Source organism: Eleginops maclovinus, chromosome 2 (assembly GCF_036324505.1).
Source record: "Eleginops maclovinus isolate JMC-PN-2008 ecotype Puerto Natales chromosome 2, JC_Emac_rtc_rv5, whole genome shotgun sequence".
Taxonomy (NCBI): Eukaryota; Metazoa; Chordata; class Actinopteri; order Perciformes; family Eleginopidae; genus Eleginops; species Eleginops maclovinus.
In genome coordinates this window covers 4,261,271-4,271,846 of record NC_086350.1, presented here as the reverse complement: position 1 = coordinate 4,271,846, position 10,576 = coordinate 4,261,271, and positions in this window count along the sequence as shown.

The following is a 10,576-nucleotide window of genomic DNA, read 5'->3' as shown; positions in this document are numbered from 1 at the left end:
AAGCGTAAATGCCTGATCCTTCCAGAGTAGGAAGAAGTATCTACACGTTATTCGAAACAGGCCGCCTTGTAAAATCTGCACTCTGAGATGAGCCCCCCCCCGCTGAAAGATCCCCAACAAAGTTAATTCACTCCATCCTCCATGTGTATCGTGCAACAGTCGTTAATTTGAGTGAGACGGGACAGACCAAACAAACACAAAATACATTCCCAAAAATCTGCGGTCCAGATGCGCTCGGCACACATACCACAGCTGCACTAACATTGCTTTATGCAACAAGATGGCCTGTCATTAACGCCGAGTGCTGCGCCGGATGCGCTCAGTCAAACCTCCCCTCAGCCACCCCCCATAACCCCCAGCAGCGTCTGTATCCCATCAGCCCTCTCTCTTTTAAACATCCTCACACTCATCAGCCTGAGGTTATGAGGCTTGTGGCACGCGTGCTGCATTCCTGGGAGGTGATGCGAAACAGAAATGCATAAAATTCCCGATCTGGAATCCATCGCAGGGGGTGTGTGTGTGAGTGAGAGAGAAAAAAAGGCAGCAGGGGGGGTTAGTTGGAAAATAAAGATGAGGCGGGGTTAAGGGGGTCTCACTGCCCCCTTGAGTACCACAGCATCTGAGATACAAAGAGTCTGAAGACGTCTGAGGAATTCAAAATATATAGGGGTTTGGAAGTTTTAGCAATTCTGGGTATTTACAGCGAGTGGGGTTCTCGGGAGCCCGGGGCCTGTGGAGGTTTACGGAGCAGAAGGGTTCTCTTGGGACAGTAAAATAAAATGCCTGCAGAACATTTACCTTCCTTCACAGTATCGCATATGACAATTCATGGACCCCAGGGGTGTGATACGGGCGTATTAAGAGTTCAGGGAAGCATCTGGCGAGAGAGTAGACAAAAATAGCATATCAATGCGTATTCGCATTATAGATCTCTACGGAAGATTAAAAGGTCCCCGGAGGATTCCTGTAAGGGTCAACGACCCAAACAGATGTCCTCCCACCTCCTCATAAAAATGAAAAACAGCAGAAGTGGGTCCAGAGAGTGAGGAATTAACAGCAGCATTCCACTTCACACCATCAGCACCGTCTATTACTGTAAAGAGCTGCTCAGCCTCAACCTTATTTCACCTGCGTGTCATCCCTCCTGTCCACCAGCACGTGTTCCTGTGCCTCGCCCTCCTGACATTTCACAGCATCACATTAGAGCTGTGTAATGTGGGACTTTAACCAATGACTGAAGGTTTTAGTTAGATTTCGTGAGGTTCAAGGGTGCAAGGAGACGGAATTTGGGACAAAGGATCTGGCTCCAATCAGCGCATCTGACTGAGGTTGACTCTGCACCCACAGGAAGGCCGAGCCCGAGGCCACAGCGGGGAAATCAAACTCTTCTTTCTCAATTGTTCATTCCAGATATAAATATCTTTTGACAATGTAAAGTGCAGAGCTAGAGGTGAGCCGTGTGCCACTCTGATACCAGTTGTATCAGAGGTTACTGTGGATACATGTACAAGTACATGCACATGCTTACCTTCTGTAAATCATATTCAAATGCATGCACAGGAATACTCACATGTACACGCATGCATAGTTCACACACCGGGGTGCGTTAATGCTGCATGCACACATTCATGCACCCCAAAAACACATAAATCAAAACTAAATACCTACATCTAAATGTGCTACAGATGCAGATTCTCTGAGCTGCAGTATTGCTGCGGTGATGTGGCTGGATGTCTACTCTATCTGCGAGGAATGCTTTACGTGACAAGATAGAAAGACTTCAAAAGTCAACCTCTCATCCTATTCCTCCCCCATGAACACAAAAGAATGTTAGGCAAGGCGCAAATATAAAACACAAGTGTTTCTGTGAAGCAGAAAAAAAGAATCCCTGCAACCCCCATGGACCGCTACTCTCCTGCCAGCACATGAAGTTATTTCTTTTTCGCTTGAAACCGTCTGACTCATCATTACCGAGCCAAGTTTGGAGTTGGCTTCCTATCAGAGCATTGTTTACCAGCATCCTACTTAATTGCGCGGAGTATATGAAATCATGCTAAAAATACCCATGGTGCCGAGGGCTTCAAAGGAAGTCAGTGAATCAGTCAGCAGAGCTCGTCTTAACCGGGTGAAAGGCCAAGTGCTTGATTGGGCGGACAAATGATTAGCTGCACGCTGTTGCATCATCATCTCTTCCATCAATACACACCCTTACTCTCCCTCCGGGAAAAGTGTGTCATAAAGGTGTGAAAACATCTGCTAGTCATGAGCACAGATCAACACACCATGCTTTGTTTGACCTTTTTAAAAAAGACATATGACTTAAAGGAGGGAATGGTACCAAATGTTAACTGTCATGACCCTCCAGTAGTGAGAGGACAGGACTGGAGCTTCGCCACAACACCTCCCTCATTGGCGTTGTCATAGCGCCAGGATTTCAATTCAGAATATTACATTTTGGTAACGAGACACTCCTACGAACAATGTCAATTCCTGTCTGTATGAGCACTGAAATCACTACATAAAACACATCAGCGATGTTACTGCGAATATTTCATAACATTTCAAGGTGTGAATTGAATACCATTAAATGGGCTTCAGGATACAGCAGCAAAAGGTTAAATACGGACAAAGACTAAGAGGAAGAAACACTTCTGTCATCCAGTAGGTGCAAGGAAGAGGAACATGTTGACCACAAAACATTCTGAATGAGCCCATTTGAAATTGCTTTTATTAGACCTTTTTAATCTGTTTCGTTCCTCGTGTAAAAGTAAAAATGGCAACAGAGATTTAAAAAATGTACACAATAAAAACCTTAGAAAAGCTTCTTTCTATATTTGAGATTTGTATTCATGCCGACCACAAGGATAAATGAATCCGTATCCAGAAAACACTTAACCTGTGAGCAATTAGAAATTCAACAAGGGTCAAACACATCTCATTGAACGCTCGTGCTTCTTAAGATTCTAGCCTTAAACATGAATATCGATAACTGAACTAGAGAATTAGGAATAATAATCTGCAACTATTTGGATAATTAATTGAGTGCCAATAATACTTCAAGCCAAAAAAGACAGTAAAAGGTTCATAAATGTGAGGATTAGCTCCTGTAATTAATGTGTCAATTGAGTATTTTGGGGTTGTAGATCTGCTGTTTAATGAACCGCGATTGAAAACCAGCAGGAGGCAAAGTGCGCCAGCTGGTAATGTTGAATGATGAAAGCAACGAGAAAAAAATGATTAGAGGATTTAAGAAAGGTCAAATATGTTTTAAAATCCATAACTAATTCAAGGCAGAGAACACTCTTTGTTTCCTAACTTCATCAGTCAGAAACATCGCTCTCAATCTCAACAATCAGGTGCCCAATAGGGGTGGGAATCAGCAGGGTCCCCACGAAACCATACTATCACGATACGACAGTATTGCGATTCCCCCACCCCCAATAAGCAGTAAGACAAAGAAACCAGCAGTAAAACAGAATAAATAAGGTGTTGCTGTTATTTATGTCAGCTCGGTATCAACAGTCCCCACATCTGAACACAAAGCTGCCTCTCATCCACTTTAACTAAACTGAGTACTCTGCAGCAGAGACTGTACGTAGGCTTTTAGTATATCCAGATCTAATGTAAATAATGTTCTATATGAATGGTTTATATAATAAAATACGGATACTTGGCGTCTGTGTATCAATACAATATCTCCACGCAAAGAATCATGATACTATGCTGTATTGATTATTAGCCCCACACCTAGTGCCCAATATCATACACACATCTCTTTCCAGCACAGTGACTCTTTCCATAAATGTCCGGTCATGTCTGCTTCAATCCGCGAGGAACGTTTCAACAATTGTCAAACATGTCTTGGTGACAAACCCCGTATTTAACAGATGATTTGTATTGTTTGTATGTATTTTATGTTTGGAAAGGGGCTCACTTAAGTTAATCAATCCATTTCCAAAAGTCCTAATGAAGCCAATGTGACATTAATCCTTTGGCTGAAAAAAGAGGAGAACTCTGAAAGGAAGCGTTACAATCGTTTAGCTCACAAGAGAGGGAGAGTCGCATATCAAAGTCTGAACCACTCAGCAGGGAGACGAGGTTACGCTATGGCCAGCGAAACTCGCCAGATTTCAGTGTGTTGATCGACCATCAACGCAGCATCGGGCGAGGACTTTGTCCTTTCAGCATGCGATGCCTGCCTAACAGCACATGACTCATGGCAACAGAATGTGATGGAGCAGGAAACATCACTCGCAATTACACTGTTAACTTCACTGGAAAAACTATAGTAAACATGCTATTTTTGAAACACGTTTACGAGCCACATGAGGGACATCCATCTCCTGGAATTGGAGAGACAATGTGGAATAAAGCCCCAAAACATCTTGGAAATGCGAGCTACGTTTGCTCTGCGTGTTGCTTTATTACAACAATAAAAAAGATAAACAATTGTAGAGAGCAAGCACAAGATTCTTGCAGTTATAGTGCAGATTTTATTGGTGAAGGGCAAGGAATGTATAACTTTTAGATGCGCAGATACACAGCGAGAGAACGTTTCAAATAGGAGCCGTAACACTATATATTTAGCAATACGGTATGCCAGTTAAAATCCCCAGTAAGAATATATTTAGTTTAGTGTCATCAAAGAAGATGTGAATCCCCTGAATGTGAAGCTACTAATTAGACCCAAAAAAAAGCCAATTTCTTGCATGTCTCATATCCCATTGAACCTTCACTAAGAACAGAACATAGCCGGAGATTTCTAAACATAGAAGTGAGATATTCATTGGCAAATAGTACAAAATGAACAATATATCTGGTGTTGGTTGACAGTGCTTTAGATCTATATCAATGACACCTCTGGCAGGTGCTGAGATGTTTGGCTTTTAAAATCAATTTTCCATCCTGCAACCTACGCACTAGAATTTCAGGACTTTCCAAATCAATCTCTGACGTATTTGCACTTTAGCAACAATGGCAGATAAGTAAGAATCGAATAATACCAGACACAGCTATAAAACACAAGTATTTGGCACACAGAAAAGATGAATCCTCCTATGGGTCAGGAACTGTCTGACTGATTGGACCGTGATGATACAGAGGACCATGATCTACTTCCAAAATGACATCACTTACATTATCTTTATTAAAAAACACGTGATAAGGACTGCCATGCAAAGATTAATGATGCTCGAGGGGTTCATCGTCATGCATCTCAAAGGACTTGGTGATCTCTTTTTCTTTTGACACCACATGCACTTTCTAAAGACATTTTTCAAGACTGACCGAATGGGTTGCCACAAAATTGCCTACAGATGTCACAATTGTCATAACTTTAATCCCCTGACCATTGTCTAGTGTCATCATCAGATAGAGTCAGTACTGTCACCAGTAGAGTTCACCAACCGTCTCAGTGATGTCAGCTTGGTGTTGTTTGGCAAATGATATCATGTTAATATCATGTATTGTTAAATCATGTGAGGAGGCTATTCTGAAGTGGTACAACGACGCCCACACTGCTAAAGGAAAAAGTGTTTTCCTTGAGCAGATGAAAAGTTTGTTGAATGGCTCAAGAACGCAGAGGAAGAGTCCGAGTCTGAGGAAGAAGAGACAGACTGATGACCTCCGGCTGAAACTACCATCTTGATTTGTATTTTTACATTATCATAGCACCAGATGCAGTAGAGGGGACTTATTGCAGAAGTCTGTCTGTATTTAGTTTTTGAACAATATGATTTTTAAAAAACACTATACAATACTCCAAACTAAGATGAGATGTCTTCAGTGTCTGCGGGGTGGAGCAGATCGGGAATCCTGAACCCTTTTGTATTTTTCTTCATGAGACTGTTAACACAAATGGGGAACATTACACCTGCAGTCATTAACATTGTCCTTCTGAGGGACAAATTTGATGCTCAGAGACTAGAGCAAAAATGGTAAACCCCTCACTTTGTGAACATCTGGTGTATCATTAATTCAATAGGAGTTACCGCATCGTTGCAACACGCCAATCTTTTGTGAAATATTGACAATGGTTTTAAGAGGGACACGACAACGCATGTTACAAATGGTCAGAATATCAGATCAACTAACATCTGTGGCTTAATGTGTTGAGATTTCTGGATTGTTTTGGAACAAAATTCCACCCCCACTGATATTCTGACACGCTACTCACATTTTCAACTGCTTAATAATGGAAAACCGTGCAACAATTTGGTTTCTAGCAAAATCATGTAAGCCTCCGATGATCTTCGTGTTCAAAAATTCAACACTGTCAGCTCCACACGCAGCATCCAAATGTGCAGACTGTATGTCATGTTGTGGAGATACACCTATGAGAGGATGTGAGATGTTACTGCCAACAGCACACCAGATGGGTACCACAGGACAAACACACTCGTCAGTAAGAGGCCAAATGGCAGTGTGACTGTAACAAATCAGAAATGGAAATCCAGAAACAATTCAACATGACATCATAGTTGAGTAGTTGAGTAGTGGAGTAATGGATAGCACGTTTGGAATCTTGACACTCATCTCTACCAAAGGTTGAGATAAAAGGTCACAAGAAAGAATAATCTTTAAATATATTGTATAATATATATATTAAATATCTTGATGCATGAGGGTTTGTACTACTAGGCATTAAGACTGAAAATTCAACTACATTCAAGAAAAACCTGCCAGGATATTTTTGGGTTGGTCTGTTTGTCCGAATCTTCTTGTAGCTTGTTGGTCCCGTTAAGCAATGGCCCAGGAAGTCGTCTTTTATTGTGGGAGCAGATAAAGATCACCAGGCCGATACACAAACCAGCGTTTCTGGAGACAGGGTGTCAGTTTAATTTTAATTTCATTAACATTGTGTGATACGGCATTTGGCCTTGGCTGAGGTTTGAGCCCTTTTGGTTTTCCACCTGTAATTGATAAATATCTGGTCCTGTATTTTTCCACACAAAACAACAGATACTGTGTTTTTCCATTGTTTGGAAATGAGGTTTAGAAATGTTTGGGCGCCACATTTAGACGAATGCTTATCGCTCAGCACATTTCCAGAAAGTACTCGCTTTCAGACCCAACAAGAGCACCGTGGTAACACATACCGGAGAGGCAGAGTTAATAAAAATCCATATAATCGCTGCCTTTATATCTCAGAAGTCATAAAAAGACAGAACAACATGTGTAACTATAAATAGACACTGAATATCTAATAATATCTCATAATGGATGCCTGCCAATGTTGAGCTCACATCGTTCTCTACTGACCCCTGACTGTGGAAATCAAACGCAGCTCCATCCGTCCCCTAACCAAACACCATACTGTCTCAATCTCTTGTAATATCAAAGGTATTTTTGAAGCAACAATTTAAGAGGAGAAAAAAATCTTGGCTTACTGATATGGATACGAAAACATTTAGAGAAGCCATAGTGACCACCTATGGCTAGAGAGAAGTATTTTGCTCATGAGTACATTCTGTTTTGGATTAATACAATTCTGCAGAACAAAGTACTACGATCATGTTAAAACACAGATCACTGAATCATCCTTTTGGCCCATGAAGGACGCCATGTTGTTGCCATGACAGCACTTTGTTTATCTATTCAATGCATCTCAAATACATTACTCATGTTCTTCTAGCGAACTTTCGAACTCGTTTTTTTTTTTTTGAGCTCGCTGTTTTGTAAAGTCAAATCAAAACACACCTGACACTGGCACAATGTATTACAGCAACGTACCCTACGGACATGATGATGGTGATGATTACAGGGGTTGGTAGTGGATGGAATATATTCTGGGATTGCATCAGCTGAGCGCAGGTCAACACAAGTTGGAGGCAAACCGTTTAGAACAAACTGGGTAGGACTACAAGTACTTTATCAAGCGAACAGCACTATTCGTGCAATGTTCAACCAGGGCGTTTTCAGACCTGCAGCTGTTCATTTGGCCCATTACCAGTGATTAAATGATATATTATTGAATTTTGTTCTGGTCCTGTTTTGTTTTGAAGTCATATAGACTGATGGTAACCCTTTGATAGGTCCGTTTTGGTGAGGCATGCTGCACCAATGGCAGGTCTTGCAGCATGTCTTGTGTATATTCTTTTCAATCGTTGTCATAAACGTGTACAAAAAAATAGGAGATGAAGGGCATTCAGTCAGACATCTCACATGTTTCATTAATATGTTTACTAAAAGCAGCATATAGTTTGAGTTTGGCGTCTAGGCTCAGGCCTCATCACTCCACAGGTTTACATAGAACATAGAGTGATGATTAGATAACTAACCCCCGAGCCTACAGGTGGAAGGTGGGGTGGAATCTGGGGTGGTGGTGGGACTGACGAGCATCGCCAACGTGAACGCAGAAGCAGCAGCAGTCAGGTGAACGCATTAGCAGCGTGGAAACAGCAGCAGCAGCATTAGCAGCATTAGCAGCATTAGCAGCATTAGCAGCAGCATTAGCAGCAGCAGCAGCATTAGCAGCAGCAGCAGCATTAGCAGCAGCAGCAGCAGCAGCAGCATTAGCAGCAGCAGCAGCATTAGCAGCAGCAGCAGCAGCAGCAGCAGCATTAGCAGCATTAGCAGCAGCAGCAGCAGCAGCAGCATTAGCAGCAGCAGCAGCAGCATTAGCAGCAGCAGCAGCAGCAGCATTAGCAGCAGCAGCAGCAGCAGCATTAGCAGCATAGCAGCAGCATTAGCAGCAGCATTAGCAGCAGCAGCAGCATTAGCAGCAGCAGCAGCAGCAGCATTAGCAGCAGCATTAGCAGCAGCAGCATTAGCAGCATTAGCATTAGCAGCAGCAGCATTAGCAGCATTAGCAGCAGCAGCAGCAGCAGCAGCAGCACAGCAGCAGCAGCAGCCAGGTGAACGCATTAGCAGCGTGTATTAGCAGCTGCATTAGCCAGGCAGAGGTAGTCAGATCTGATAGTTAAATATAGCGCCAGATTACAAGAGTGGTGAAGGGCATTATACGCGAATGCATCATTGGTTCTCGAGTTGACTGCCTGAACTAGCTCGCAGGCTTCTCCCCATTTATTAGTGTTAAAGACTGCTTGACATGAATAGGGAACAAGTTGAGACAGGAAATAAAGAGGTTTGGTTTACAACCATAATACAGCGGGTATTACATGTACAGCAACATTCAAATGTAAATAAATGTGCAATGTCTCAAACTGCAAACTGATTCTATAGGAAAAAATGTCCTGACATAGTATTTACATTTTCAAAACAATATTGTCCGCGTCTAAAATTTCCCAATGATTCAAGATGTGTTCGTTCCAGTCTGGCAGTTTATACCATCTTAGCTTCTGTTAACCGTATAACATGTAAATGTTTGTATTGTATTTTAAATGACGGTTTCAACAGTTATTACAATATCATTATAATCATAGACAGGTCATATGAGTAGTGGGAGGTTTTAGGTGTGATTTTGGACATTCAACCTCGCCACTTAACTCACTGAAGTGGATTATTAGACTACAGGAAAATGTATTGCTAAGAATGTTTTAACTTATTAGTTTTTGAATTATTTATTTTAAAATGCAAAACTTCGGATGTTTTTTGTTTGTGAAATGTTTGGATGTTTGCAATATTTCTGTCACTTAATTGTACTTTGAATATCTTTGGCTTTTGGTTAGCAATTTTATGGTCATAATTTTCCATAATTTCCTGACTTTTGGTTTGCAGCCCCACGCTCTGCAGTAAATACCTTGAATACAACATGTCTGTTTAAGTAATTACTGGCATTCTTATTTATAACTAATTGGCAATGAATTCGGAGTAAAATAAAACTTTTTTCAAAATAAATAAAACATGGCTGACCAATCAACCATATCAAAATGTGTTGCTCCTGGAAAAATTCAACAGTTCCCAGATGAGTTTTTATTGTAACAGAGCTGAGATGCTGTGGCAGCGCTTAGTACTTTGGCTAACCATTTTGAGTCAGGGTCAAGCTTGACTCCAGAAATTAACTTTGAATACAATTAACCTATTGAATAAAACAATAATAATGGGTTTGGGCATTTCAGTGTCAGGGTAACACTCAAAAGGAACACTTATCACGGGTGGTCATGCAGAACCCACTGGCGTAACACTCAGGGGGTGTAAATAGCACTCAGAGTGATTAAACTGGTCATGTGGAAGTACACCAGTTCAGTTAAATGCACAGTGCATGCAGTTGCTGTAACAACACAGCGCTCATTTAAATACACTGAACTTTTTGTAGCCATTTAAAAATCACAGCTGGTTGACTGAACCAGAATCATCCAAAATAACCTCTCTATTAACAATTCTACTTGCCTGAACTGCCTTAAAGCATGCATGGCCGATAAAAACACCCAAGTGATTCGCAAAACAACATTTTTTGGGACAAATGTTAAGAGAAAAGGCAACCATTATGCAAATGGCCTTGGTGCACATAAGACTCCAATTTGTTTAGCTAAAAATAAACCATTGACAGAGGAAAACAAATGTGTTAATTTCCAAAACCCTAAAATGCAAAAAAGATGATTATTTCAACACTTTTACAGAATTAAAATTCACACAGACTAACAAGCCTTAGTCACGCCATGTGAAGGATTGCTGA